Here is a 16,073-nt window from a genome sequence, read left to right as displayed (position 1 = left end):
GCCCGGGACCTTTTCACAGACATGCACTCACAGCCCGCAAGCGCGCACGGACTCAGAGGGTCACAGGTTATGAAGTGTGCGTGTGTGTGTGCGTGCGTCCGTGTGTGCGTGTGCGTGCGTGTGTGTGAGAGAGAGAGAGAGAGAGAGAGAGAGAGAGAGAGAGAGAGACGCACAACACACTCACCAGCAGTTGCGAGTATACAGAGTTTAATTGGTTAAATCTAAACTCAAATTTCCCTGAGAAACATTGCAATGTGTCTTTGAGCAACTGTGTGCGTGTACATGTGTATGGGTGTGTGTGTCTGTGTGACTGTGTGTGTGCGTGCAATGCATGCCTGTGGTGGGTCGAGGGGGTGGGGTGCGGGTGCGGTGGTGGGGAGGGGTGGGGTGGGGGTGGGGGTCTGGGGTCTGTGAGGACTGAGTGAATCCCACCACCCCTCAGTGTAGCCACAGACCCCAGTGTCAAACACAGCCCAGTCTCTGGGTTCTCCCCTCCTTTAAGCCAGCTGGTCTGGCTTTATTATACCTTATTATACTTTATCTTTTCTCCTGTTTTTATTGTTATTATTACCTCCTTCTTTTCTTTTGTTTGAAACAAAAAAAAAAAGGATTTGAACTTTTTAATCAAGACGACCCACAGCTGGAGCTGCTGGGGGAAACCGAAGCGAAGCCTTCCAGGTGAAGAACAACACTTTTACAAAGCACTGGTGAGTGGATTCTGGGGGCCGGGAACCCCTTTTGGTGTTTTAAAGCATTATGTTATGGTTTAGCTTTTGAAAAATAGCAGAACTACGAGCTCGTAGCGCGGCACTCGGTGCCGCGCTACGAGCTTGTAGGTCTGCTATTTTTGAGTGAGTGGATGTTGACTAGGGTTGTCCAGAATACGATCACGTGATCAGACATCGGGGGCCCCGATCAGACATCGGGGGCCCTGATCAGACATCGGGGGCCCTGATCAGGTCATTGATCAGGTCATTTTCAAACGATCGGAATCGGATGAGGAGCAAAAAGAAGGAAAAAAAAACCCTGATCACGACTTATTATCCATATCATGATATTAGACTGGATGTTGTCTGTGATTTCTGGATACTGTATGTATACTATTGTGATATGATGACATAAAGTGTTCTATATATAAAAATATAAATATTTAATATCGGGGAACAATCGGTATATCGGCTCAGATATACTCAAAATCGAATGAACGGAATATGGGATCGGGAGCAAATAAACAACGTGATCCCTATTCTACACTGTCTGTGTGCGTTTTAACCAGGGCAGGGAGAGAGCTCAAAATGGATGCCACTGTTGCACAAGGGGTGGCACAGCCAGGGCAGAGTGGGCACCTAGTGAGAGTGGGCACCTCAATGTTAAATTGTCCTTTTTTTAATGTACAAAAATTAAGATTTACATCATTGTTGTTGTTGTTGTTGTTGTAACTATAGCCGATACATGATTTACCCTCATGGCAACTTCTTGTTTATGTCCAAAATGACTGGTTTTGTAGCAATTTGTAGGCCTATAGCAATTGTGGCCTTAATAGTAGGCCTTAATTTGTCAAATGTTCAAGCATGTTAACTTCTAATTACTTGAGAGTAATTAGAGAGACCATATTGCATTTTGGAAATATTCCCACTACACCAATCATACTATTGGATGAATTATACAACCTTTATGACAGAACAAGGTATGGATTTATAGACAGACAGACAGACAGACACACACAGAACGATTGATTAAATAAACTAATTGATCATATCATGGTACACTTTGTACAGTAAATAAACCAACTATAACCTATAAAGGAAAGTATAAATCTATAGAAGACATGATGCCAGAATACCTTGATGGTTTGGTGGGGAGAACGTCTGCTAGAGGGCAGTGTTGTGTCCTTCTCATGCACAAGTCATTATGTTCTTTGTTAACCCATTCTGACCTGAGATCAGATTCATACGAGGTTTCCACTGGACACACACAACTGGTCTGATTAACCCATTCTGACCTGAGATCAGATTCTAAAAATGTCAGTCGTTCTTCGATTATTTTCAAAAATAGCAGACCTACAAGCTCGTAGCGCGCCACTCGGTGGCGCGCTATGAGCTTGTAGGTCTGCTATTTTTCAATAGCTAAAGCATAACATGATGCTGACACCAAAACGGGTTCCCGTTCAGAATGGGTTAACTCCTCTTCATACATTCAAATGGTCACATTGACGTTGGTTACACATTAAAATCTAGTGTTGATGAAAGTCAGAGCAGTGTATAAATGGAAACTAATTAAATAGGATGGACCTGTCCTGTATACAAGACAAGTCCCTTTGGTTTCCATTTGTCATTTTGGAGGCTATCTTCAGAGTTATATAGGCCTATACTGTACTGTACTGTACTGTACTGTACTGTACTGTACTGTACTGTACTGTACTGTACATCATGAATACAGTGATAAGCTACAGCTGTATAGGAGTCAATCAGTGCACATTAAGTGAATTCTACTCAGCACAGTCAGCTCGTTAAAAAAACACAAAACAATTCAGAAAAACGCATGGCGGTTCTGTCTGTATATATGCTCAATTAAATATTGGAGTCATTCCATCGTTTTTGACTGAAAAACAACCGAACGCACTGTTTGATGTTGTCATAGTAACTTAAACTGTTTGTCATGTAAACTGTAAACTGTCACTTTCTTTCTGTTAACCTTTTGTCTAAATAGACTGCTGCTTTGTGCTTTAATGCCAAGGTCAGATTGACAGCACCGAGGTCTTAATCATAAAGAACAGGCCACCTCCATATATGGAGATCTATCAGGTGTGATCAATAATCGGCTAATTTGGGCCCTCTCCAGGGTCTGGGCAGAGAGAGGCCCTGTCCAGGAAATCACACTTGTGTGAAGAGAGGGGCTGCTGCCCCACAGGACGTCAGTGCTTAAGGCAAACATTAAAAGTCCATAGACTTTTTTTGTGTTCCATTTTTTTGAGGAGTGCATAGTGAACCCATGGTGATGAATTGATTGGCTGAGGGCTTAAAACGTGAAGATAAAAATCACACCCATGTGAAGTGAGGGGGGCGCTCTTATCATCATATACATCACCTCATTCTGGCCAATCACAATTTGCCTGCTCACCTTCGTCATCAATGTTTGTGTTACGGCAATGTTTGTGTTTACATGACGTAAAATCCCCCAACCACTGCTCTAACACGCTGGCCATGTGAACAGACAGACTACTGGCCATTCTGGAGGAGCCATGCACAACACCATATTTGGGCATGTGGAGCTGATTTGGGGGGACATGTCATATTGATGTCAGTCAGAAACTTGGACATTTGGACAGAAACACTCACCACACTCACCACACTCACCTGTAGAATGTATAGATACCATGATTAATAGGTTAGTGGTCATCGGCTTCCCTGATTGGCCAACCCAACACATCGACCACACTGATTGGCCTAGCTTCTCTTGTCATTTGTGCCACTGAATATAAGTTATAGTAGAGTATATATGTAGAGAGGGCAATAATACTCACTCGTGTACTAATGCACACTTTATTACAGAGTGAAGATATCTTGTTGCTGGATAAAATGTACCGATGGACAGTGCATTTCAAAAGAGCCCCCCAAAAAAGCCCATTTGGTGCTGAAGTGGCAGTTGGACAAGAAGTGTACTACTTTGAAGGGACCTGCAACAATATGAATGTGCATGTGTTCAACACAGTGTCTTTGCGCTGGAGGAAGTTGCACACAGGGACAACTGAAAGAGACGGTGGAGCCCTGGATTTCCCCCCCAGGCTCGCTGGCCACAAAGCTGTGCTGATAGAAGGTGTGATCTACCTCTGGGGCGGGTATCGTGAAAAGCAGCAGAAAGTTCTTTATGCGTTTGACGTTGATGCCCACAGATGGTTCAGGCCCGAGATTTCTGGCACTGTTCCAGATCCGTTGCAGAACAGCTTATAGCCTGTGTCTTGGGGAAGGTGATGTTTATCTTTGGAGGGGTCAGCCTGCACAAGTTGGACACCACCACGATGGTCTGGACTTTGATTAACACCAGAGCCACTCCGTTGTCCGTTTTCTCTTCTGCCACTATGATCGGGACAAAGATGTTTGTATTCAAGGGCCCGGACGACCTGAGCGTGTTTGACACAGAGACCAACCTCTGGCTGAGCTCTCCTTCTGGATCGCAGCCTCCAGAAGACCGCAGCAGTCGTTCGGCCTCTGTCCACAATGGAGAGCTGTTTGGTGGTGGCGAAAACTATAACTTCAATTATTATCATTATAATTATAATAATTGTGGTCTGTGGAAAATCAATCCAGAGACCTTCTCCTGGAAGAAGGTTGAGCCCAAGGGGAAAGGTCCGCCTTGGGTGTATGACCGCGGTGGTTCCGTGGCCATGCAGGTGGGAGATCGTATCGTTGTCTTTGGAGGGTACAACGGATCCTTGACAAAATGCGCTGATGGCCTGTATATCTTAGACCTAAATCCTAGTCTCAAGACGTTATGCAAGCTGGCGGTTACTAAGCAGTGAGCACCGTCTGGAGCAGTCAGAACTCCCACACGACGTCAGGTGGGAACTGGCAGCCATGACTGGTGACTATACCAACGAACTGGCAGAAATTACTAGTGACACGGAGTCACGGTGGCACAGTTGGTAGCCTGGCTCCACCCCAATGGTAGCCTGGCTCCACTCCTTGGCTCCACCCCCATTGTAGCCTGGCTCCTCCCCCATGGTGGTAGCCAGGCTCCACCACCATGGTAGCCTGGCTCCTCCCCCATGGTAGTAGCATGGCTCCACCCCCATTGTAGCCTGGCTCCACCCCCAAACACTCAAAACTGGCCATTCACTATCAATGGCATTTAATGTGTTAGGGCAACGTTTGTGTTTACAAACACACAAGCCCTGCATGGACATATGAATGAATGAATATTTTGATTTTTTTTTTTCCTTTTTCAGAGATAAATTACAAATTAAACAGTTATTTTAAGGTGATCGAAAAGGCATATAGGCGGAAGCACTAATATATAGACATAGGAGGGGCTAATATCGTCTCTTAAAAACAAGAAGGGGTCTTCTATGCCCTTTGCGGGCATTGACCCCTAAACAATAAGGGTCGTCTACATACATGTCACACAGTATATCATTTGCAGATGGGATGGGATTTGCAGGTTTTCATTCAGCATTGTTGATGGTTCAACCTGTCTGTCTGTCTGTCTGTCAGTCAGTCATACTATTACTAATGAGTCCCCTTTTTCCCCTCACTGTATACGTTTCTTTTCCCTTTTTACCTCCTTTATGATGAAATCCTGTTCTGTTCTTTATATAGAAGTGTCTATTTGTACGTCTCTAAATGTTTTCATGAATCGAACGAGGCGGACCCTCTTGTAAACTGTAAACAAGTGTAATAATGCTTAATTGGGTCGTCCACTCACTGCAGTTAACAGTCTTTGTATTGAGTTTGTGCTTGAAATGTATACTGTAATTCTGTTGTTAATAAATATTTCAATCAATCAATCAATGGATCCATATCTCCTCCAGGTGCTTCATGAAGTAACAGCTATAATCTGACAGCCTGCAGTCGGGAACTGAACCGCTGGACGGAGCTATAAGACATCAATACACGGATTACATGTGCTGCAAGACGTATATCTGACTGAGAGGTGAGTTACTGTAAGACTGGACACAATACATGTGTTTCATTTCACTGTACAAGTTACAACCATGATGACCATGACCATTATTATATAGGGAATATATATAGGGTCCATTTGGTTCCATTTTGTACCCTAGCTATTTCTCTCAGAGTTACAGAACCCAAATAATGAGTCCATTTAATATGGAGATAATATATGTCTTCTAGGCTATATAGCTTTCCATATTTCACCTTTACTCGTCTCATCATCATACAACAAGAGTGTCGCTGTCGTACAAAAGTATAGTGAGAATAGCTCCGTGGTACGAGTCGTAGGCTACGACGCATATTCTTTTAGAGCTTAATTGTATAGCCTAATATAAATGTATAGAACAGTTTTCCCCTTTTCAATAATAAAGTAACGGTTTTTATTTTACGCACAGCGCCTGTTTCCACCCGCCCTAGTCCTACCGACGGCGACCGCATTGTTTTAAAACCAATGCATGCATGAAAGTTGTCTCTCCGTGTGTGTGTGTGTGTGTGTGTGTGTGTGTGTGTGTGCGTGTGTGCGTGTGTGCGTGTGTGTGTGTGTGTGTGTGTGTGTGTGTGTGTGTGTGTGTGTGTGTGTGTGTGTGTGTGTCTGTGCGCGACGTACTTGACCAAGACAAGTTAAGAGTCGGGAGGGGAAAAGGAGGTGTGTTCTTGTGGGTGTTACGCGCACCATTCTCAGACAGTGGTGAATCGATTATACTTGATTTTAGCCCCCCCCCTCATGCCTGCCCTGCTGGGAAGGGAGATCCACCGAACTCGTGAGTCACTCAGAAATCAATTCGGATTCTTCTATATCGTCCGTCCATCTATTTCTATTCTCTATACGATCTGTGTCGAGTTAGTTTTAGTAAAGCGGAACTCTCCAGTGTTTCTTTCGGGGGCTGTGGTGTGGGCGATGGACCTGCTGCTGTTGCTGCAGACATGTGAGTGTGAACGGGCTCGCTGCGCTGCACAGGCTGCTCGTGTGGATTCATGTGGACTGATCCGCGTGCCGTGGAAACGCGTTTATTTATGATTGATTATTATTATTGATCATCAATCATCACAGACAGCCGGTCGTCTTTAATATAAGAGCCACATGTGGAGTAAACGCAGGTGCCCCGCTAGCTACTTCTTCTGAACAAGCTGGTAAGTTTAAACTAAAGAACAGTCTAATAGACTATATTTATAATATAACCGTCAATGGATTCGTTTTTTTAAACTTTGTTTTAGGGAGACTATATTCATTGTTGGCATTGTTTGGTCAGCTGGTCGACTTGTGTTATATCTTTGAGTGATGATATGCCATATCGCTGATCTTGTGGTGTGTGTGTGTGTGTGTGTGTGTGTGAGACGTGTGTGTGAGACGTGTGTGTGTGTGTGTGTGTGTGTGTGTGTGCGTGCGTGCGCGCGTCCTATACTGTTAAAAAGTTGGAAGTGATTTTTTTTCAACTATTCAATCAAAATTGCACCCAGCATTGCCAGCCAGTGTTTTATTTTATTTTCTTTTAAATATTTTTTTAACAGACAATAATGGCTACAATATGGCTATACAATATAATATACTCTTATAGTTCATATATAGACCTATTTAATTTAACATTAGGACCAACTTTACAAATAGGACTAAAACATAATGGAGATCAAGTGTATGGTCTTTACAGTCAGCATCTGTTACACTGATATGATATATGATATGATACAGTACTACTTTATTGTCAGTTTGCACTGAAATTTGTTTTGCGACCACCCAGCGGCCTTGTATGCAACACATTTGACATAACACAGGACAAAAAAAGGAAAATAAAATACAGTTTTTGATTGATTGATTGATTGAAATATGTATTAACAGTTTGCAGAATTACAGTATACATTTCAAGCACAAACTCAACACAAAGACTGTTTTAACTGTGAGTGGACCTACCCAATTAAGCATTATACACTTGTTTACAAGAGGGTCCACCATGTTCAATTCATCAAAACATTTAGAGACAGTTATAGTACTAGTACATACATATAAACATAAGGGCAGAGAGCAACAATGTCCACAGCTCTGTCTTAAAGTCCTGCACGCCAAAATCCTGATTAAGCCTCAGAGTCGACTGATGGACAAAAGACCTCTTCAGTCTGACCATATTGTATGCTGGAACACCACCATATCTCCTTCCTGAAGGCAGCTATACATATATTCTCCATACAAGACATGGCTATATATAGTATTATAGGTGATATTCCGTGCTATTACCGACCGTAGGATGCTGTTATCATGGCCTTAGCTATAGCTCTGGTCTGGTCCATATAGCGTTTATAGAGAGCCTTAATTAATGGTTAATGTGCCTACATTGATTGTGGTGCTATATTAATTAACCCTTTTTGGGTGGGAACCCGTGTTGGTGTCAGCATTATGTTGTGCTTTAGCTGTTGAAAAATAGCAGATCTACAAGCTCATAGCGCGCCACCGAGTGGCGCGCTACGAGCTTGTATAGGTCTGCTATTTTTGAAAAATCAAAGAACGACTGACATATAGAAACATAGCCTTTTCAGAAAACTGTCATTTTCAAACAGGCATTTTTAGAATCTGATCTCAGGTCAGAATGGGGCATTTTGCTGCTGACCACCCAGACGTCCTCTGCAGTCCCCCCAGACTCCACTTTGAGAACCTCTGGTGTTTGTGTCTGCATGAGTCTGACGTATATAAATAGGGCATAGAGTATCTCTATATAGGATAGTGCAGTGCATGGTTCCTGAACCTTTTCATGTCAAGGACCCCCGGCCCAAATTGACACTAATTAGCCCGCGGACCCCCCCCCCCCCCCAGTTGAAGAGATATGCCAGGAAAGAGAAGATCTTTACTGCTCTATAGCAGTGATTCTCAACCAGGACCCCCAGTTTGACACCCATTTAATGGCATTTCTATATAATACATATTGTGGAATCAATGTTAATTTAACTCAGAGCGTGTACAAGTATATACACACATTTTCAACCCTTTTCATATATCAAGGCCCATTATGTATCGGCATTTGAGCCACGGGCCTTCATGCACCATCTGATGACATTTAGCCTCTCTGACCAAAAAAACGTTTAATAGTTTCTTGTCGTTGGATTAAGATCTTGTCCACAATTCCATGCTGTATATTAATGCTGGTATACACTAGGAGAGATTAAGTAGGATTAATGCAGATGTTTGTTTAACAATCATGTAACTCTTGAAAGCGTAAACTGAAACCAAATGGACCCGTATGGGTCAATTTGGTTTCATTTTGTACGCTCTCAAGAGTTAAAGATCACATTTTGTCCATTTTGTTACCAACTCTTCATCATTATGGGGACCTCCTGGGAACCCTCTCAACGACCACTGGTGGTCCCTGGACCACTGGTTGAAAACCCACTGTATTATCATCATATTAGTCTCAACGGTCCCCGGACCACTGGTTGAAAACACACTGTATTATCATCATATTAGTCTCAACGGTCCCCGGACCACTGGTTGAAAACACACTGTATTATCATCATATTAGTCTCAACGGTCCCCGGACCACTGGTTGAAAACACACTGTATTATCATCATATTAGTCTCAACGGTCCCCGGACCACTGGTTGAAAACACACTGTATTATCATCATATTAGTCTCAACGGTCCCCGGACCACTGGTTGAAAACCCACTGTATTATCATCATATTAGTCTCAACGGTCCCCGGACCACTGGTTGAAAACCCACTGTATTATCATCATATTAGTCTCAACGGTCCCTGGACCACTGGTTGAAAACACACTGTATTATCATCATATTAGTCTCAGCGGTCCTCGGACCACTGGTTGAAAACACACTGTATTATCATCATATTAGTCTCAACGGTCCCCGGACCACTGGTTGAAAACCCACTGTATTATCATCATATTAGTCTCAACGGTCCCCGGACCACTGGTTGAAAACCCACTGTATTATCATCATATTAGTCTCAACGGTCCCTGGACCACTGGTTGAAAACCCACTGTATTATCATCATATTAGTCTCAACGGTCCCCGGACCACTGGTTGAAAACCCACTGTATTATCATCATATTAGTCTCAACGGTCCCTGGACCACTGGTTGAAAACACACTGTATTATCATCATATTAGTCTCAACGGTCCCCGGACCACTGGTTGAAAACCCACTGTATTATCATCATATTAGTCTCAACGGTCCCCGGACCACTGGTTGAAAACACACTGTATTATCATCATATTAGTCTCAACGGTCCCCGGACCACTGGTTGAAAACACACTGTATTATCATCATATTAGTCTCAACGGTCCCTGGACCACTGGTTGAAAACACACTGTATTATCATCATATTAGTCTCAACGGTCCCCGGACCACTGGTTGAAAACACACTGTATTATCATCATATTAGTCTCAACGGTCCCCGGACCACTGGTTGAAAACCCACTGTATTATCATACTAGTCTCAACGGTCCCCGGACCACTGGTTGAAAACCCACTGTATTATCATCATATTAGTCTCAACGGTCCCCGGACCACTGGTTGAAAACACACTGTATTATCATCATATTAGTCTCAACGGTCCCCGGACCACTGGTTGAAAACACACTGTATTATCATACTAGTCTCAACGGTCCCCGGACCACTGGTTGAAAACCCACTGTATTATCATCATATTAGTCTCAACGGTCCCCGGACCACTGGTTGAAAACACACTGTATTATCATCATATTAGTCTCAACGGTCCCCGGACCACTGGTTGAAAACACACTGTATTATCATCATATTAGTCTCAACGGTCCCCGGACCACTGGTTGAAAACACACTGTATTATCATCATATTAGTCTCAGCGGTCCTCGGACCACTGGTTGAAAACACACTGTATTATCATACTAGTCGTAACGGTCCCCGGACCACTGGTTGAAAACACACTGTATTATCATATTAGTCTCAACGGTCCCCGGACCACTGGTTGAAAACACACTGTATTATCATCATATTAGTCTCAGCGGTCCTCGGACCACTGGTTGAAAACACACTGTATTATCATCATATTAGTCTCAGCGGTCCTCGGACCACTGGTTGAAAACCCACTGTATTATCATCATATTAGTCTCAGCGGTCCTCGGACCACTGGTTGAAAACACACTGTATTATCATCATATTAGTCTTAACGGTCCCCGGACCACTGGTTGAAAACACACTGTATTATCATCATATTAGTCTCAACGGTCCCTGGACCACTGGTTGAAAACACACTGTATTATCATCATATTAGTCTCAACGGTCCCCGGACCACTGGTTGAAAACACACTGTATTATCATCATATTAGTCTCAACGGTCCCCGGACCACTGGTTGAAAACCCACTGTATTATCATCATATTAGTCTCAACGGTCCCTGGACCACTGGTTGAAAACACACTGTATTATCATCATATTAGTCTCAACGGTCCCCGGACCACTGGTTGAAAACACACTGTATTATCATCATATTAGTCTCAACGGTCCCCGGACCACTGGTTGAAAACACACTGTATTATCATCATATTAGTCTCAGCGGTCCTCGGACCACTGGTTGAAAACACACTGTATTATCATCATATTAGTCTCAGCGGTCCTCGGACCACTGGTTGAAAACACACTGTATTATCATCATATTAGTCTCAACGGTCCTCACACCCATGGCTGTCCATTCACACCAGTGTGATGTGCACTTTGAGAAGACCTGCAAAGTCAAAGTCGTACGATTGGTCACACACGTTACGGCAGTGACATTTGTTCTCCGCAATTGGCCCATCTCTCTTGGAGCGCTGCAGCCGCGGGGAATCATTGGTTGATTTGACCCCCCTAATCCAACCCATTGATGCAGAGTGTCAAGCAGGGAGGCATTATTATTGGGTCCCATTTTTACAGTTTACTACCATACGATACTTTGGTATGGTATATATGACCCGGCTGGGGATCGAACCCCGACCTCCCCGTTTCAGGGTCGGACACTCTAACCGCAAGGCCATACTGTCTGGTGTTCTTATAACAAGACTCCAGTGTGTAGAACTGTGCCACAATCTATCTATAAATGCAACTCTCTGTCTGTCTGTCTGTCTGTCTGTCTGTCTGTCTGTCTGTCTGTCTGTCTGTCTGTCTGTCTGTCTGTCTGTCTGTCTGTCTGTCTGTCTGTCTGTCTGTCTGTGTAATCCACGTAACTCGAGAACCGTTCGCCTCACCAACTTCAAATTCGACACACGCGTTCCACACGCCTGTTCTGACATCATTCTGACATCTGCATAGACTCCATATTTGGGCATGCCTGACAAAGAACTCCATATATGGCCGTAAAAGAGACACAGACATAATATCTGGGTGCAGGGGCATGGATAAGTCCATGAGATCCATGGGGGTCTTTATGTGTGTAATGTGTGGTTTTAGCTATTTTAGATTGTAGCAGTGAGCACAGTGTCTCTGATGTCATGGACACTGGGCTCACTTCCTTCCTGGACTACAATTCCCATAATACTTTGGTGCACTGCTCCTCCTTGTGGATAAGCTGTCTTACTGAGACAACATGTAGTCCAGGAAGGAAGTGAGCCCAGTGTCCATGACATCAGAGACACTGGGCTCACTGCTACAATCTAAAATATCTTAAACCACATATTACACACATAAAGATCCCCAGGAAAGTGTTCTAAAGCTTCTAAACTTCATTAACATATATATTTTTGCATAAAGGGTGAAGTGTCCCTTTAATATCATGTGGACCAACCATGCTGGGGGATGTCCGCAGAAGGTCACATTTATCTGCTTTTTACTGTGGGGATTTTTGGTTCCCGTGAGGATAGTAGGCTACACACGCACGCACGCACGCCACACGCTTTTCAAACTAAACTCTGTATATTGACCAGCCTACTATCGAAAAATAGTAAAAAATAAAAAAAAATTTTAGGGATAAGGGGTTTAGCGGTGACGAAAATGGAGCCCTATGTTTTTTTTCAATGGAAATATAACCTAAAAAAACGGGTCGTATTATAAACGGGGTGTCGTCTTACAGTATAATCAGATTCGTGTTATATTTGGCACAATACGGTAATTACCCGCGACCCATAAACGCAGTCTGCGTGACCCCAAAAAGAAACCAAAAATGGGACTCCCGAGACCCAGAGTGACCCATTCATTATGGGCCGGGCCGGGGGGGGGGGGGGGGGGGAACCACACCACCACTAAATGCTGTCATCTTTGTCACCGGGGTGATAAACAGGGCTGACAGGATGCCGTTGTTGTTGTATCCTGCAGTACTAGATGGAGAGGAACTCTCACACAGAGAGGGTCTTTGTGTGTGCGCGGGGTCCGTGTGTGTGCCGCGGCTAGGCTATATACTGCATGTAGCCGCTAATCAACAGAATGCCCCCATGCCACAGTCTGTATGTTAACCCTTTCTGAACGGGAACCCATTTTGGTATTAGCATCATGCTATGCTTTAGCTATTGAAAAATAGCAGACCTACAAGCTCATAGCGCGCCACCGAGTGGCGCGCTACGAGCTTGTAGGTCTGCTGTTTTTGAAAAATCGAAGAGCGACTGACATAGAAGACATTTTTTTAATCTGATCTCAGGTCAGAATGGAAAACTGTCAGGATGTAGAAGACATTTTTAGAATCTGATCTCAGGTCAGAATGGGTTAACCCCCGGCTATTTTTAGACCGTCATGTGCGCGCATATATACGCCACGCAGGGCCAGGCCCAACAGGGACTGTCCCGACTGGGCCAGGGAGGGACGACGAGGAGGGTGACCAGACCAGATCCAAACTGTTCATTTGAGGGACAGAAGTATCTCTTGTGTGTGAGACAAGTGGGACAGGGGGGGACGAGGGGGGACGGACGGACGAGACAGGGTTATCAACTTATTACTTAACCCATTCTCTAGGCGGGAACCCCTTTTGGTGTTTTATAAGCATTGTGTTATACTTTAGATATTGAAAAATAGCAGATCCATACAAGCTCGTATAGCGCGGCTGCACTCGGTGCCTGCTATTTTTTTTAAATCGTGAAAATGTGGCTCAAATCTTTGAATATATATTCTTCCAGAGTGAACTTTTTTAACTCAAATCTTTGCTTCTGGGGGGTCCCTGGGGATCGGCAGCCAATTACATATAATCTTGGGGGGGTCCTTGACATGAAACAATTTGAGAACCACTAACAGAATAGAAAAATGGGGTTTTTCAGAGAACTGTCATGGTTTATATTAGAAGACATTTGTAGAATCGTTATGGGTTAAGTTGCTAATTAATGCGTTGATGTCATATTTGACCATTATAGGCCTAATATTGCCTATCATTTTGTTATTAAAGCACTCTTCTCGCGTCTCAACATTTTTGCTTTAGAATGCAAATTTTGGTCATGGGTGTTATGGCCGACTTGGTTCTGTGTATAGCCTATAAGGGACATTTTATCATGTTATTTTAACAGGCTTAAAAACACATATTATCGCAGGAAAAACTGCGCCAACTATTTGGGAACTATACGTGCATTTGAACACTGATGCCTGTCAGTCACAATGTGGGACGACAGACAGGGTCTCAATTTGGGGGACGCCTGAAAAGTCTTGGAAAATGAGGGACTGTCCCACGCAAAGGCACGGGGACATCTGGTCACTTCGTCCCTCGTTGGTTTGGAGATGGGGCGGGGGGGATAAAAGAAAAAATAACTTAATTAATGTTTAATTCTGCACGGTGTCGGTTCATTAAGTTGAGGACACGCCACACACACACACACACACACACACACACACACACACACACACACAGGGGTATAATTACATTTTCGTTGTCATCCTTATAGTGTGTGTTGGTCCGTTGTCCGACTCTCGGATAGTTTTATAACTCACTAAGACACTATTTTAACCCATTTACACCTGAGAACTGATTCTACAATTTTTTCAGAAAAACCTATGATTCTATATTCAGTGGTTCTCAAATTATTTCATGTCAAGGACCCCCAGAATTGTAATGATTGGCCCCAGACCCCAATCTCAAAACATGTTGTTCCAGGGACCCCCCCTCCTCCCCCCCCTCCAGAAGCAAAGATTTGAGTTAAAAACTTTCGCTGTGTGTGAAAGAATATATATTCAAAGATTTGCGCACATTTTCACGAAAAAAAAAAAAGATAAATCAGATCTACAAGCTCGTAGTGCAGCACTCGGTGCCACGCTACAAGCTTGTATAGATCTGCTAAAGTTTAAAATACTGGTTAAAAGTGGTTAATTAATGCTGAAGCGACGCATGTCTGCGTTCCCGTCTAAAATGGGTTAAGCGTGTTATGGTACAATGCACGCACGTCCAGCGGGCACAGCTGTTGATTTGCCTCCTCTCTGTGAACTGTCTGACTGAGGGGGGGGGGGGGGGGTAAACCACCCGACCCGACCCTCCCCCCCCCTAAAACCCCCCTCCCCCCCCCCCTCTCTCTCCCTGTGGAGTGTCCTGCCAAGGAACACAAGGACACACACTGTGTCACATGATGCCACTACGTACGTAGTGTTGTGTTGGTCAGTGATTCTCAAACTGTATTTTAATTTCATTTCAAGGTTGCTCAGTCTCTCTCTAAACTGCCTCCCCCTGGCCAGCCGGGGGCGCCTGATGGAGGGGAAAAGAACTGGTCTCTATAAACTGCCTCCCCCTGGCCAGCCGGGGGCGCCTGATGGAGGGGAAAATAACTGGTCTCTATAAACTGCCTCCCCCTGGCCAGCCGGGGCGCCTGATGGAGGGGAAAGGAACTGGTTGGAATAACGTGTTCCTTCCACGCGCTACAACGTCCAACCAGGGAAACTCCCCCCCTGTCAGGTGTAAAGGAGCAACTTGGACACTCAGGCATGAAGGAAGCATGAGTTCAAGTCCGTTGCTCTCCCCAGGTTGGCGGAGGGTGTGTAGAGCCCAGGATCACAGTAGATAATTGACACGGGGGTGAAAAATGGGTTACAAAATCGTGGGATAAAAAGAAAAGGTGGCTCAGTTTGATATGCATTAGGCTACGGTATGGTATTGACCCCCATTTGATACTTTTACTGTATTACTTTATGTTTTGAGGGGCGCTATAGCCCCTCCCATGTCTGGCCTTCAGAAATCTACGCCATAATAATATGGCGTATAGATTATGGCAGCCGACTCTATGGACTTTTAAAGACTTTTTTAACAAAAAAACAGGACCCCAGCCAAGTCTCTAGGGCCTTTTAATGTTTGTTTAGAGTATACGTTGTGTTATGTATCTGTAAAGAAAAGTTTTTTTGAACTTGTGTGCTTGTACAAATGGAACAAAAAGTGCGTACGTGCATTAATTAAGGGTCCATAATAGTTCCCCTGCCTGGACCCCTACTCAAGGACCCCTGGGGGTCCCTCAAGGACCTCTGGGGGTCCCTGCTGGACCCCACTTTGATAACCGCTGCG

General features: G+C 44.2%; 1 protein-coding gene across 3 annotated transcripts in view; it reads left to right on the top strand.

The window, feature by feature from the left end:
• Positions 1 to 456: 456 nt before the first annotated feature.
• Positions 457 to 16,073, top strand: part of mef2ca (myocyte enhancer factor 2ca) — a 55,961-nt gene continuing 40,344 nt past the window's right edge. The window contains exons 1-2 of one of the 3 annotated variants that reach the window (XM_080756247.1): positions 457 to 707; positions 5,528 to 5,649. The gene's annotated coding sequence lies outside the window, so the exon portion shown is untranslated. Of the gene's footprint in view, positions 708 to 5,527; positions 5,654 to 6,551; positions 6,801 to 16,073 lie in introns of those variants that run through there. The other 2 variants (XM_080756248.1, XM_080756249.1) reach the window with 2 other exon arrangements.

The sequence above is a fragment of the Protomyctophum bolini genome (genome assembly GCF_963924005.1).
Source record: "Protomyctophum bolini genome assembly, chromosome: 22".
Taxonomy (NCBI): domain Eukaryota; kingdom Metazoa; phylum Chordata; class Actinopteri; order Myctophiformes; family Myctophidae; genus Protomyctophum; species Protomyctophum bolini.
Note: the sequence above shows the minus strand (reverse complement) of the source record. Positions and strands in the feature narration are given on the sequence as shown.